The following is a 14,860-nucleotide window of genomic DNA, read 5'->3' on the forward strand; positions in this document are numbered from 1 at the left end:
ACTAGTGACTAGTAGCTAAAGAGATTCACTATTATCTTATGATGTATATTTTCTCTTGTAATTGGAAGTGCAGTTTATAATTATAAATATACTTGAATAGTCAAATAATTTGTGTTTTATCTATTAGGCTCTTAGGGGTATAAATATTCTTCTTATTTTTCTGATTTACAATTACCTTAATAAATGCCAGATTTAGCATATTTGGCTGCAGAAATGCATTACTGAGCCAACATTACAAAATACTGAACAGGATATTGTATCCATTAACTGATGAAACTTATGAGGAATAGTCTCCCTCTACATATTATTATGAATAAAGTAGACTATGTATGCAATCATAGACTACATATTACTGTGAATAAAGTAGACTATGTATGTATGTGTTTACAAGAAACACACCTCAATCACAAAGACAGACATCTACTCAGAGTAAAGGATTGGGAAAAAGTTTTTCAAACAAATGGACCTAAGAAACAAGCGAGTGGGCCCATTCTAATTTCCAACAAAATTGATTTCAAACTAAAATCAATCAGAAAAGATGGAGACAGACATTTTATACTCATAATAGGCACAATTCATCAGGAGGAAGTCTCAATCCTGAATATCTATGCCCCTAACATAAAAGCACCCACTTATGTAAAATAAAAAATTCTAGAACTCAAGGCAGTCATCAAACCACACACACTAATAGTAGGAGACTTCAACACAACTCTCTCACCAATGGACAGGTCAATCAGACAGAAAATTGACCACATACTCAGTAACAAAACAAACTTCCACAGATACAAAAAAATATTAGTAACCACCTGTGTCTTGTCAGATCACCATGGAATAAAGTTAGAATTAAACAACAATTCTAACCCCAGAAAGCCTAAAAAATCATGAAAGCTGAAAAGTCAACTACTGAATCACCCCTGGGCCAAGGCAGAAATAAGGAAAGAAATCAAAGTCTTTCTTGATTTTAATGAAAATAAAGACACAACATACTCAAACCTATGGGACACAATGAAAGCAGGGGTAAGAGAAACGTTCATAGGACTAAGTGCACAATTAAAGAAAACGGAGAAAGCATACATTGGAAACTTAACAGCACACCTGAAAGCTCTAGAGAAAAAAAGAAGCAGACTCACACAGGAGGAGTAGAAGACTGGAAATAATCAAACTGAGGGCTGAAATCAACAAAATAGAAACACAGAAAACAATCCAAAGAATCAATGAAACAAAAAGCTGGTTCTGGAGAAAATCAACAAGATTGACAAACCCCTAGCAAAACTAATCAAACGGCAGAGAGAGAACATGCAAATTATAAGATCAGAAATGAAAAGGGGGACATAACCACAGACACAGAGGAAATTCAGAGAATCATTAGATCTTACTATGAAAGCTTTTATGCCACAAAGTTGGAAAATGTACAAGAAATGGACTTGTTTTTAGATAAGTACCATTTATCAAAGTTAAAGCAAGACCAGGTGAATAATCTAAATAGACCTCTTAGTAGCAAAGAAATAGAAGCTGTTATCAAAAACCTCCCTACCAAAAAAAGCCCAAGACCAGATAGCTTCAATGCAGAATTCTACCAGAACTTCCAAGAAGAACTAATACCTATACTCCTTAATGTATTTCACAATATAGAAACAGGAGAGTCTTTACCAAATTCTTTTTATGAAGCTACAGTTACCCTTATACCAAAACCAAACAAAGATACAACCAAGAAAGAGAATTACAGGCCAATCTCACTCATAAACATCGATGTAAAAATCCTAAACATAATACCGGCAAACTGAATCAAAGAACACATTAGAAAAATTATCTATTATGATCAAGTAGGCTTCATCCCAGAGAGCATGGTTGGTGCAACATATGCAAATCTATCAATGTAATCCATTATATAAATAAACTGAAAGAAAAAAACCATATGATCATTTCATTAGATGCTGAAAAATCATTTGACAAAATTCAACACCCATTTATGATAAAGGTGTTGGAGAGATTGGGGATACAAGGATCATACCTAAATATAATAAGCTATTTATAACAAGCCGACAGGTAACATCAAATTGAATGGAGAGAAACTCATAGCCATTCCACTAAAATTGGGAACATGACAAGGCTGTTCACTCTCACTATACCTCTTCAATATAGTGCTTGAAGTTCTAGCAATAGCAATAAGACAACATAAGGGGATCAAGGAGATTCAAAGGGAAAGAAAGAAGTTAAACTTTCGTTATTTGCAGATGATATGATAGTGTACATAAGCGACCCCAAAAACTCTACCAAAGAACTCCTACAGCTGATAAACACCTTTAGTAATGTGACAGGGTACAAGATCAACTCCAAAAAATCAGTTGCCCTCCTATACACAAAAGATAAAGAAGCAGGGAATGAAATCAGAGAAACTTCACCTTTCACGATAGACACAAATAGCATAGAATATCATGGGGAAACTCTAACCAAGGAAGTAAAAGTCCTATTTGACAAGAACTTTAAGTGTTTGAAGAAAGAAATTGAGGAGGATACCAGAAAATTGAAAGACCTCCCTTTCTCTTGGATTGGGAGAATCAACATAGTAAAAATGGCAATTCTACCAAAAGCAATCTATAGATTCAATGCAATCCCCATCAAAATCCCATCAAACTTCTTCACAGACCTTGAGAGAACAATAATCAAATTTATATGGAAAAACAAAAAATCCAGGATAGCCAAAAGAATCTTATACAATAAAGGAACTTCTGGAGGCATTACCATCCCTGATTTCAAACTCTATTACAGAGCTACAGTATTGAAAACAGCTTGGTATTGGCATAAGAACAGAGAAGTCGACCTATGAAATCAAATAATAGACCCGGGTATTAACCCACAAACCTATGAATATCTAATTTTCGACAAGGGAGCTAAAGGTATACAATGGAAGAAAGAAAGCATCTTTAACAAATCGTGCTGGCATAACTGGATGTCAACCTGTAGAAGAATGAAAGTAGATCCATATCTATCGCCATGCACAAAACTCAAGTCCAAATGGATTAAAGACCTCAATATTAATCTGACCACATTGAACCTGACAGAAGAGAAAGTGGAAAGTAGTCTAAAAGACATGGGCACAGGAGACCACTTCCTAGGTAGAACCCCAGTTGCACAGACAATAAGAGAAACAATGAATAAATGGAACCTCCTGAAACTGAGAAGCTTTTGTAAAGCAAAGGACACTGTCAGTAAGACAAAAAGGCTACTTTCTTACTGGGAGTAGATCTTCACCAACGCCTCCTCAGACAAAGGTCTGATCTCCAAAATATAAAAAGAACTCAAGGAACTAGACACTAAAACTCTATTGAACCCAATATAAAATGGGGTACTGATCTGAACAGAGAATTCTCAACAGAAGAACTTCGAATTGCCAAAAGACACTTAAGGTCATGCTCAACCTCCTTAGTGATCAGGGAAATGCAAATCAAAACAACTTTGAGATACCATCTTACACCTGTCAGAATAGCTAAACTAAAAACACCAACGATAGCCTATGCTGGAGAGGATGTGGGGTGAGGGGAACACTCATTCACTGTTGGTGGGAATGCAAACTTGTGCAGCCACTGTGGAAATCAGTGTGGCAGTTTTTCAGGAAACTGAGAGTCGACCTCCCTCAGAACCCAGCAATTCCACTCTTGGGAATATACCCAAGAGATGCCCTAACATACTACAAAAGCATTTGTTCAACTATGTTCATAGCTGCACTATTTGTAATAGCAAGAACCTGGAAACAACCTAGGTGCCCCTCAATAGAAGAATGGTTAAAAAAGGTATGGAACATATACACATTAGAGTTTTACTCAGCAGTAAATAACAATGACATCTTTAATTTTGCATGCACATGGAGAGAAATAATAAACTCTTTACTGAGTGAGGTAACCCAGACCCAAAGTGAGGAATATCGTATGTACTCACTCATAAGTTGATTCTAGCCATAGTTAAAGGTCTTTGAGTCTATAATTAGTGATCCTAGAAAAGCTAAATAAGAATGTGAACCTGAAGAAAATCATATAGGTATTCTCCTGGATATTGGAAGTAGACAAGATTGCTAGGCAAACTTGGGTGCACGGGGATGGGGGGGTGGAAGTAAAAGGAGAATTTTAGGGAGAAGAGGATGATGTGGGATAGCTTGGAGGAATGGGATGGGGGGAGGGAGGAAGCATGGATATGGGAGCAGGGAAGTATATATCTCAACTAAGGGAGCCATTTTAGGGTTTGCAAGAGACTTGATTCTAGAGGGGTTCCCAGGTCCAAGGATAGATCCCCAGATTGTTTCCTGGACAGCAGAGGAGAGGGGGCCTGAACTGGCCTTGGCCCATAACCATACTGATGAATATTTTGCATATCACCATAGAACCTTCATCTGGCGATGGATGGGGATAGAGACAGAGATCCAGATTGGAACACAGGACTTAACTCCCTAGGTCGAAATGAGAAGCAGAAGGAGGGAAAACATGTGCAAGGAAGTCAGGATCTGAGGGAATCTTCATCCAAGGATAGATAGAGATTGAGAAAGAGACCCACATTGAAGCACTGGACTAAATTCTCATGTTTTTATTCTTATTTTTTAATTTGACTTTTCTTTTTTACACTTATTGTTCTTGGGTATGTAAATAAAATTGTTGAAATTACTATGAGACAATTTAATGTCTTTCTGTAAAATGAGAATCTATACATTGTTCAGAGATTGAATGCACCTGTGCTCTTTGAAAATTTCTAATCATTCCTGCCTACTTAAACTTTATATGATGTAATGAATGTAATTCTGAGTGTGATTTATTCTCCAGACATTGAGAGACCAAAAGAAATTTTAAAACAGAAAAACACTGAAATACATCATTCTTTTGGTAATAGGTTGAATTGGATATTGAGTTGAAAACAGATCCTAATGTCAGAAGCTGAAGGTGTTGAAAGAATTGGATGGTATACACATTTCAAATTCTAAAGACACAAAGGAAATATATAGGGAATACAGAGATTAGAATCAGAAATATTCATATGGAAAAAGGGAAAATGAGTGCTGGTGTCATTAAAGACAGAAATAATTACATAACTTCTTTTCAATACCATACTCTTAAAATGTCATAAAACATGTGCATATTTAAAACACTTGGGAAATAAAAATTCAATAACCAAGTTATACTGATTTCAATATTTAGAAGCTTTAAAATTAATTTATTCAACAAATGATAATTGAAAATAAATAATATTATGAACCCAAAGAAGAGAAAGGTAAAATAGGATCAATCACTGCCTCACATTCTGTATGAAATAAGGTAAAGTTCACAGTATTTTGCTAGGAGTGTTAGTTTAAGGGGAGAAGTTAAACTTTATTTTCAGATATGAAGCAAAGTATATTTCTCAGATATACTTTGTAATAGAATGACTTCATAGTTGAAGAGACATTGTACTCTAACTGGAATTTAATAATTAAGTTTCTGAGCTTCAGTTATATATAGAAAATATAATAAGGTACCAGAGTCTAGACATTGTGTAAAAGATGTGTGCACCATTCCTCAGGATACATTCTAACATGTAAAGCATTTATTTTATATAAGATTTTTCTAGACACAAAATATTTCTTTGTAAAGATTATGTGGTATAATAAATCAGTTCAAAGAATACAAGATATGTAGATAAAGGAATAGTGAGAATGTGAAAGCCAGGTAAATCACGTTTATTTAGAATAATATTAAATAGATTAAAAAAACATAAGCAGACACTAAAGCAAAAGAGAACTTAACTAATTTTAACAGATTTTTCAACACATTGACTTGCATTGTATTATACAGCATTACATAAGCGGTTTATGATGTCCTTTTGTATATGTGTTGCTTTTTTTTAGAAAGTAATTTTATTAAATTATAAAAATTTCCATTTCCGCCCCTCCTCCCAACACCCTCCCACTCTCCCCACTCCCTCTCCTCCTCCCTCTTCGTCCCTAAGGGCAGTCAGGGTTTCCTGCCCTGTGGGAAGTTCAAGTTCCTCCCCCCTCCCTCCAGGTCCAGGAAGGTGAGTATTCAAACAGACTGGATCCCCAAAATCCAGTATATGCAGAGGAAACAAGTCCCAGTGTCATTGTCAATGGCTTTTCAGAAAGACTCCGGGCCAGTCACATTCAGAGAATCCGGCCACATTCAGAGAATCTGGTTGGATCACGTCCTCTTTCAGTCCCAGTCCAAATGGCGTTGGTGAACTCTCATTAGATCCGTCCCCTTGTATCAGTGGGTGATAGCATCCCTTGCAGTCCTTATTTCCTTTTTCATTTTCTTCGTCCTTCTGCTCCTCATTTGGACCTTGGGGGGCTCAGTCCGGTGCTCCAATGTGGGTCTCCGTCTGTATTTCCGTCCATCGCCAGATGAAGGACCTATGGTGATAAGCAAAATATTCATCAGTATGGTTATGGGCCAAGGCCGGTTCAGGCATCCTCTCCTCTGTCCAGAGAACAATCTGGGGATCTCTCCTTGGACCTGGGATCCCATATATGAGCAAGTCTCCTGTAAACCCTAAAATGACTCCCTTAGTTGAAATATATTCTTCCCTGATCCCATATTCATCCTTCCTCCCTCTCCCCCATCCCGGTCCACCAAGCTTTCCCCATTCCTCCCCTACTCCCTTCTCTCTAACAGTCTCCCCTTCCAACAACCCTCCCACTCCCCCCCCATGCTCCCGAGGTTACCTGGGACTCTTGACTATTTCCTACCTCCTGGCGGATAGCTAAATAATCTTAATCAGGTTCATCTTCTTATTAAGCTTCTCTAGGATCTCGAATAATAGGTTCAAAGACCTTTAATTATGGTTAGAATCCACTTATGAGTGAATACATACCGTGTTCCTCTTTTTGGGTCTGGCTTACCTCACTCAGTAAAGCATTCTCTATTTCCATTCATTTGCATGCAAAATTCAAGATATCATTATTTTTTACCGCTGAGTAAAACTCTAATGTGTATATGTTCCACACCTTTTTTAACCATTCTTCTATTTTGGGGCACCTAGGCTGCTTCCAGGTTCTGGCTATTACAAATAGTGCTGCTATGAACATAGTTGAACAAATGCTTTTGTAGTATGTTAGGGAATCTCTAGGGTATATTCCCAAGAGTGGAATTGCTGGGTCCTGAGGGAGGTTGACTCCCAGTTTCCTGAGAAACCGCCACACTGATTTCCACAGTGGCTGCACAAGTTTGCATTCCCACCAACAATGGATGAGAGTTCCCCTCATTCCGCATCCTCTCCAGCATAGGCTATCAGTGGTGTTTTTGAGTTTGGCTATTCTGACAGGTGTAAGATGGTATCTCAAAGTTGTTTTGATTTGCATTTCCCTGACACTAAGGAGGTTGAGCATGACCTTAAGTGCCTTTTGGCCATTTGAAGTTCATCTGTTGTGAATTCTCTGTTCAGATCAGTACCCCATTTTTTAATTGGGTTAATTAGGGTTTTAGTGTCTAGTTTCTTGAGTTCTTTGTATATTTTGGAGATCAGACCTTTGTCTGATGAGGGGTTGGTGAAGATCTTCTCCCAGTCGGAAGGTAGCCTTTTTGTCTTACTGACAGTGTTCTTTGCTTTACAGAAGCTTCTCAGTTTCAGTAGGTTCCATTTATTCATTTTTTCTCATATTGTCTGCACTCCTGGGGTTCTGCTTAGGAAGTGGTCTCCTGTGCCTATATCTTGTAGACTACTTCCCACTTTCTCTTCTATCAGGTTCAAAGTGGTCAGATTAATGTTGATGTCTTTAATCCATTTGGACCTGAGTTTTGTGCATGGTGATAGATACGGATCTATTTTCATTTTTCTACAGGCTGACATCCAGTTATGCCAGCACCATTTGTTAAAGATGCTATCCTTCTTCCATTGTATACCTTTAGCTCCCTTGTCAAAAATCAGGTGTTCATAAGTTTGTGGGTTAATACCCGGGTCTTCTATTCGATTTCATAGGTCGACTTCTCTGTTCTTATGCCAATACCAAGCTGTTTTCAATACTGTAGCTGTGTCATGAAAATGTTTGCTGGATACTATGAGCCTGAGGATGGGTGCCCCAATGTTACAGAAGAACTTTGGGTAACTGTCCAGGCAGTGAGATGTCTTTGTAAATTCTAGAGTTTTGGAAGTTGATTTCTATGTGCTTCCTGTTTACTTAGGTAGTATTATATCATTTTGGAGTCTTTGAAGGAGTTGAAGAATAGATAGTTATAGCTTTCCTTAGCTGTGATAAAACATAAAGTAGATATAAATATTATAACCATAATTCTCACTCGATAACTGTTTTCTTATATATAATTTTACTATGTTAAAGTTAAGAACCTTCCTTTTTATTTAAACAGAAAAGAGGAAATGGTATGGAAAGTCCTTCTGTATATGGTTCTTTAATGGTTAATGAATAAAGCTGCTTTAGTCAGTGGCTCAACAGAATAGAGCTAGACAGAAAAACTAAATTGAACACTGGAAAAAGAAGGCGGAGTCAGTGAGAAGCTATGAAGCTACCATCAGGAGAAAGATGTACTGGAAACATGCCAGTAAGCCACAGCCATGTGGCCATACACAGATTAATAGAAATGGGTTAATTTAAGATATAAGTGTTAGTCAGAAACTATTGGTAAAGCTATTGTTCACACAGTATTGCAATTCATACAGATTTCTTTATGATTATTTTGGGAGTAAGGGTTGCTGGGAAATGAACAAGCAGCCTCCCTCAACACAAAAGATATTACAATACCTGTATATAAGGTGTATTGGACACACTCTGCATTTCCCTAGCTTCTCCATTGGCTTCCCACCTCCCATTAGTCCTCTTTGTGTTTCCATCTCATTTCTAATTTTAAAGTTCATTTTATTGAGATAATCCTCACACAGCACATATTAACTTTAAAAGCCATGTTTTCATGACTTTAATTACCTTTCCAATGTCAACTCTGTACCACCCACTACCATACTCCAGAAGTGTCTCATCAGCTCAAAGAGAAATTGTGCACCCAATAAACTTTCCTTTGAAAATCCCCTCTCAACTCCCCCGCCACTGAGCATATTCATTCTGCCTACAGGTAATGGACTTCTTGCAAAGAGAATCACATAATAGGTGGTATTATGTACATGGATTTCTTCCTTGTTTTTCTGATAAGGCCCTAAAAATTACATAATCAGACTAGAGTCTAAATAAGATTAATGAACAAAACTAACAATTTTCTGTATTGTATAAAAGATAACAATAGTTATATACAGACTAATATCTGTGCTATAGTAGTACAGTTAATGAAAATAGAAAGACATTCTCAGACATTATGAAGGCTAAGGACTCATATAATTTACAAAATACTAATTTGCTTAAGGTATAATTTTGCAAAATACATATTAAATTGAACAGTTGAAAATAAACAAACATCTGTGGCTAAAAGAATGAAAGGTAGAGTTAATCAGATTTTGGTTGACACCTTCAGAATTAAATTGAAGAGTGGTGACCTTGGATTTAAACTTGTTGATGTGACCTAAAGTGAACTAAGGGAGACAATATCTGATATAAACAGTTTTCAAAAGAAGAAACACAAATTGTCAATAACCATTTAAAATGCATTCAAAATGTCAATTTGTCATGGAAATACACATTAAAACAACATCTAGATACCACCTTATGTCAGTCTTAAAAGATAATATCAAAAAATCTTACAGTAGATATTGGAAAGGAAATACCTCTGCTCTGCTACAAGGTAGAGGAAGAAATTAATAATATAGCACTTGTAGAAGTCAGTTTGGAAGTTTCTCAATAAATTAAAAATGGAACTACATTGTTTGTCAACTATGCCACTCCTGAGTATATACTCAAAATATTACAAAATCTACAACAAAGATATCTAAATATTTATGTTTATTGTTTTATATTTATGATAGTAAGCAAATGGAATTACGTTAAATGTAAGACCTTAAGCACATGTAAGAATAATGAAAATTTAACATAAATATAAAATGGACTCTAAAGAATGAATAAAATAAAAACTTTTCAGGAAATCAGATGGACAGCAAGATCACACAATCTCAAAGAAATACTTATATGTGTGTGTGTGCGTTTAACAAATGTGGTTACTATATAACACAAGGAAATAGAACAAGAAAGGTTTAATATAAGGACAGGAGGTAGTACTCAATGAATTTTTGGTACTGTTGGCAGACAAGTGGATAAAATACATTTGATACTGAAAGTATAAAATTTAATGTGAAAGTGTATAGCTTCTGTCCTAGTTAGGAATTTTATTGTTATGAAGCAACCATGACAAGGGAAACTCTTATAAAGGAAAATATTTGGTTAATATGACTTATTTACAGTTCAGATGTTCTGTCCATTATCATCATAATAGGATATGCCAGTGTGTAAGCAGACATGGTGCTGAAAAATAGCTTAGAGTACTGCAGTCATACATTTTGCAGGCAATAGTAAGTAATATATTTGTCACACTGAATGAAATTAGAGCAAAGGCCAGCCACAAGAGTGATACACTTCCTCCAAAATTGCCACACCAACTTCAACAAGGCTTCACGCTCTAATAGTGTCAATTCCTTTGGGATTGTGAAATACATTCAAACTACAACAGCATTTTTCTGTGGTTTGCCTGTTGCCCACTGAATTATATAAATTTCATTCTAATTAATTTTACTGTATTTTAAATATTTGTTTACAAGAGTGTATTTTATAATAAGGTTTACTGTTTTTCAGTAATTTTTTTATATTTTAATTTATTCTGTACCCAAAATAATTATTTCATAAAATATATTTTGATCATATTCTTTCCTTTTACCCAGCTCTTCTCAGATACTACCTACTTACTCAAGATCATGCTTGTTCACTCTTTATATCTCTCTCTGTTTGAAAGAGGAAACATCAAAAAAATAAATATCAAAGCAAACTAAAACCAACAACAACACCTCCCTCACACACAACATTATCTAAAAAGTTTATACCAAAACAGCTTCTTTTTTGTTTTGTTTTGTTTTGTTTTGTTTTTCTCCAACTATTTCTGGGCTTGAGATCAGCTCTGGAAGGTGGTTTATGTACACAGTGACATTCCACTAGAGAAAACTGTTATTCCTTTCAAGAGGTGTCAGTTCAAAATACCTTCTTGGTCAAAGGTGGGAATATGTCTCTACTGCCCCTTCTCCAGACTGGGATTTTATCTGTCTTGTAGATCATACAATTGCTACCAGTCTCTGAAAGTTCATATGTGCAACAGTCTTGTAATGTCTGGAAAATGCTCTCTCCTTGAAGTCACTGCCCACCTCTGGCTGTCATGGCCTTCTCTAAAATTATCACACTATTATAGATGGCACTTATTGTACTGTGCATTTCTAAAAAAGATGCAAGGATTCTCTTTCCTGCATGACATCCTCCAATCTTATTATACTTTTGTGCTTGTTTTTTTTTCTTTTCTACAAAAGCCATTTTGACAACTGTGAGGGGATGTCCCGTTGTAGATATTTTCATCATTTTTTTTAATGTTTTGTTAGTAAGTAAGTGTCCACCCAAGGCTCAAGTGAAAAGTGACAAAGTCATGGAGATGGTAAGTTCAATGATGAGTTCCTCTGATAATTAATTGAATGTGCCAGTGGGAGGTTCAGCATTACAGATGGAATTAGGAATGGAGGGATGTGCCTTAAAGTTTATATCTCGACCATGACACCTTCTTTTCCTTCTGTATGCCTCAGGTGCATTGTGAAGAGAGTTTATGTTTTTTCTTCCCACTCTCATATAATTATTCCATTATACTATATAATGTTCAGTGGAAACATGTAGCCATGAAATGGTAAGTCAAAATGAATTCTCTCCTCCTCTAAGATGTTTGTGTCATGTATTTGTCCTAAAATGAAATGGGAACACAATAGTGACAGTGCAGTGGACTTTTCTCCATTTATCTGTTGGGTAAATTATATGTCTTCTGTTGAGAAATATCTATATATGTACTTTTTCTGTTTTCTAAAAGTCTTGTTATTTACTTTCCTGCTATTGAAGTAATTTCCTTACACATATTTAGTATTAGTTTGTATAAATTGTAAAGATTTTGTCAAAATCCAAACACAGTTGCAAATATTAATTTATTTTGTGTATAAGCTTTCATGAATAGGAATTCTTATTATTCCTACTTTCTTCCAGTGAAGAAACTGAAACACAAGGAATAACTAGTTTGAAATGACATAGTAGGTGGCTAAGTTACACTGATAACCCTGAAAGAATATCTCTGAGCTTCCTCTAAATCACTGCATAGGTTGTCTTCAGCAGAAAATTGAGGGTAGGTTCACATCTCTACTGTGGTGACTTGAATAAGAATGACCCCCATAGGTGCATATATTTAAATGATCAGTTTTCAGGAGTGACACTATTTGAAAAAATAGAAAGATAAGGAAATATGCCATTCTTGAAGGAAATGTGTCATTGGGGGTGAACTTTGAGATCTCAAAACCCCAAGCCAGACCAAGTCTCTCACTCTCTTCCTTTCTTTCTCCTCTCTCTCTCTCTCTCTCTCTCTCTCTCTCTCTCTCTCTCTCTCTCTCTCTCTCTCTTTCTGCATGTGGATCAGAATGCAGAGCTTTCATCTACTTCTCACTAACCATGCCTGCTCTTTCTGCCACCAAGTTCCCTGTTATGATGAAAAGGGACTTAACCTTTGAAATTGTAAACAAGTCACCAATAAAATGCTGTCTTTTATAAGAGTTGCCTTGATTATGGTGTCTTGTCACAGTAAAAGAACAATGACTAAGATAACTCCTTTGTTTCCATGGTCCACCAGAATGGCTTATTTGAAGCTTCTACATTGTTATCTCTCTACTCTCTGGGTGAAACATATTTGTTAAAATTCAGATCACATATTTTTTTATTGTTTCTTTGTGTTTTCAATTTTTTTTGCTCATACATCTCATACATTCACAGTTTCTTTGTTTAGACCATCATCCACAATTTTATTTATTTATTTATTTACTTATTTATTTATTTATAAAAATTTCCACTTTCTCCCCTACTCCCAATACCCTCTCATTCCCCCCACTCCCTCTCCTCCTCTCTCTCAAGCTCTAAGAGAAGTCAGGGTTTCCTGCCCTGTGGGAAGTTCAAGTTCCTCCACCCTCCCTCCAGGTCCAGGAAGGTGAGCATCCAAACAGACTAGGATGCCAAAAAGCCAGTACATGCAGAGGAAACAAGACCCAGTGCCATTCCCAATGGCTTCTCAGTCAGCCCCCATGTCAGCCACATTTAGAGAATCCGGTTAGATGACATGCTCGTTCAGTCCCAGTCCAGCTGGCCTTGGTGAGCTCTCATTAGATCAGTCCCCTTGTATCAGTGGGTGAATGCACCCCTCGTGGTCCTGATTTCCTTGTTCACATTCTCCCTCCTTATGCTCCTCATTTAGACCTTGGGGGCTCAGTCCAGTGCTCCAATGTGGGTCTCTGTCTCTATCTCCATCCATCGTCAGATGAAGGTTCCCTCTGATCCTGCCTTTCTTGCTCACATTCTTCCTCCTTTTGCTTCTCATTTGGACCTAGGGAGTTAAGTCCAGTATTCCAATGTGTGTCTCTGTCTCTATCTCCATCCATCACCAGATGAAGGTTCTATGGTGATATGCAAAATATTCATCAGTATGGTTATGGGCCAAGGCCAGTTCAGGCCTCCTCTCCTCTGCTGCCCAGGGAACAATCTGGGGACCTCTCATTGGGCCTGGGAACGCCAACAGAATCAAGTCTCTTGCAAACCCTAAAATGGCTCGCTTAGTTGAAATATATACCTCCCTGCTCCCATATTCATCCATCCTCCCTCCCTCCATTCCATTCTCCAAGCCCTCCCCAATCCTCCCACTCTCACTTCTCTCTAACCATCTCCTCTTACTTCCCCCCCCACCCCTATGCACCTAAGTTTGCCTGGCAATCTTGTCTACTTTCAATATCCAGGAGAATAACTATATGATTTTCTTCAGGTTCACCTTCTTATTTAACTTCTCTAGGATCACGAATTATAGGCTCAAAGACCTTTAATTAAGCCTAGAATCCACTTATGAGTGAGTACATACCATATTCCTCTATTTGGGTCTGGGTTACCTCACTCAGTATAGCGTTCTCTATTTCCATCCATTTGCATGCAAAATTCAAGATGTCAGTGTTTTTTACCTCTGAGTAAAACTCTAATGTGTATATGTTCCACACCTTTTTAAACCATTCTTCTATTGAGGGGCACCTAGGTTGTTTCCAGTTTCTGGTTATTACAAATAGTGCAGCTATGAACATAGTTGAACAAATGCTATTGTAGTATAATAGGGCATCTCTTGGGTATATTCCCAAGAATGGAATTGCTGGGTCCAGAGGGAGGTTAACTCCCAGATTCCTGAGAAACCGCCACACTGATTTCCACAGTGGCTGCACAAGTTTGCATTCCCACCAACAATGGATGAGTGTTCCCCTTAGTACACATCCTCTCCTGCATAGGCTATCATTGGTGTTTTTGACTTTAGCTATTCTGACAGGTGTAAGATGGTATCTCAAAGTTGTTTTGATTTGCATTTCCCTGATCACTAAGGAGGTTGAGCATGACCTTAAGTGCCTTTTGGCCATTCGAAGTTCTTCTGTTGAGAATTCTCTGTTAAGTTCAGTACCCCCTTTTTTCAATCAGGTTAATTAGAGTTTTAGTGTCTAGTTTCTTGAGTTCTTTGTATATTTTGAAGATCAGACCTTTGTCTGATGAGGGGTTGGTGAAGATATTCTCGCAGTCAGAAAGTAGCCTTTTTGTCTTACTGACGGTGTCCTTTGCTTTACAGAAGCTTCTCAGTCTCAGGAGGTCTCATTTATTCATTGATTCTCTTATTGTCTGTGCTACTCGGGTTCT

The sequence above is a fragment of the Myodes glareolus genome, chromosome 16 (assembly GCF_982192425.1).
Source record: "Myodes glareolus chromosome 16, mMyoGla1.1, whole genome shotgun sequence".
NCBI classification, from domain to species: domain Eukaryota; kingdom Metazoa; phylum Chordata; class Mammalia; order Rodentia; family Cricetidae; genus Myodes; species Myodes glareolus.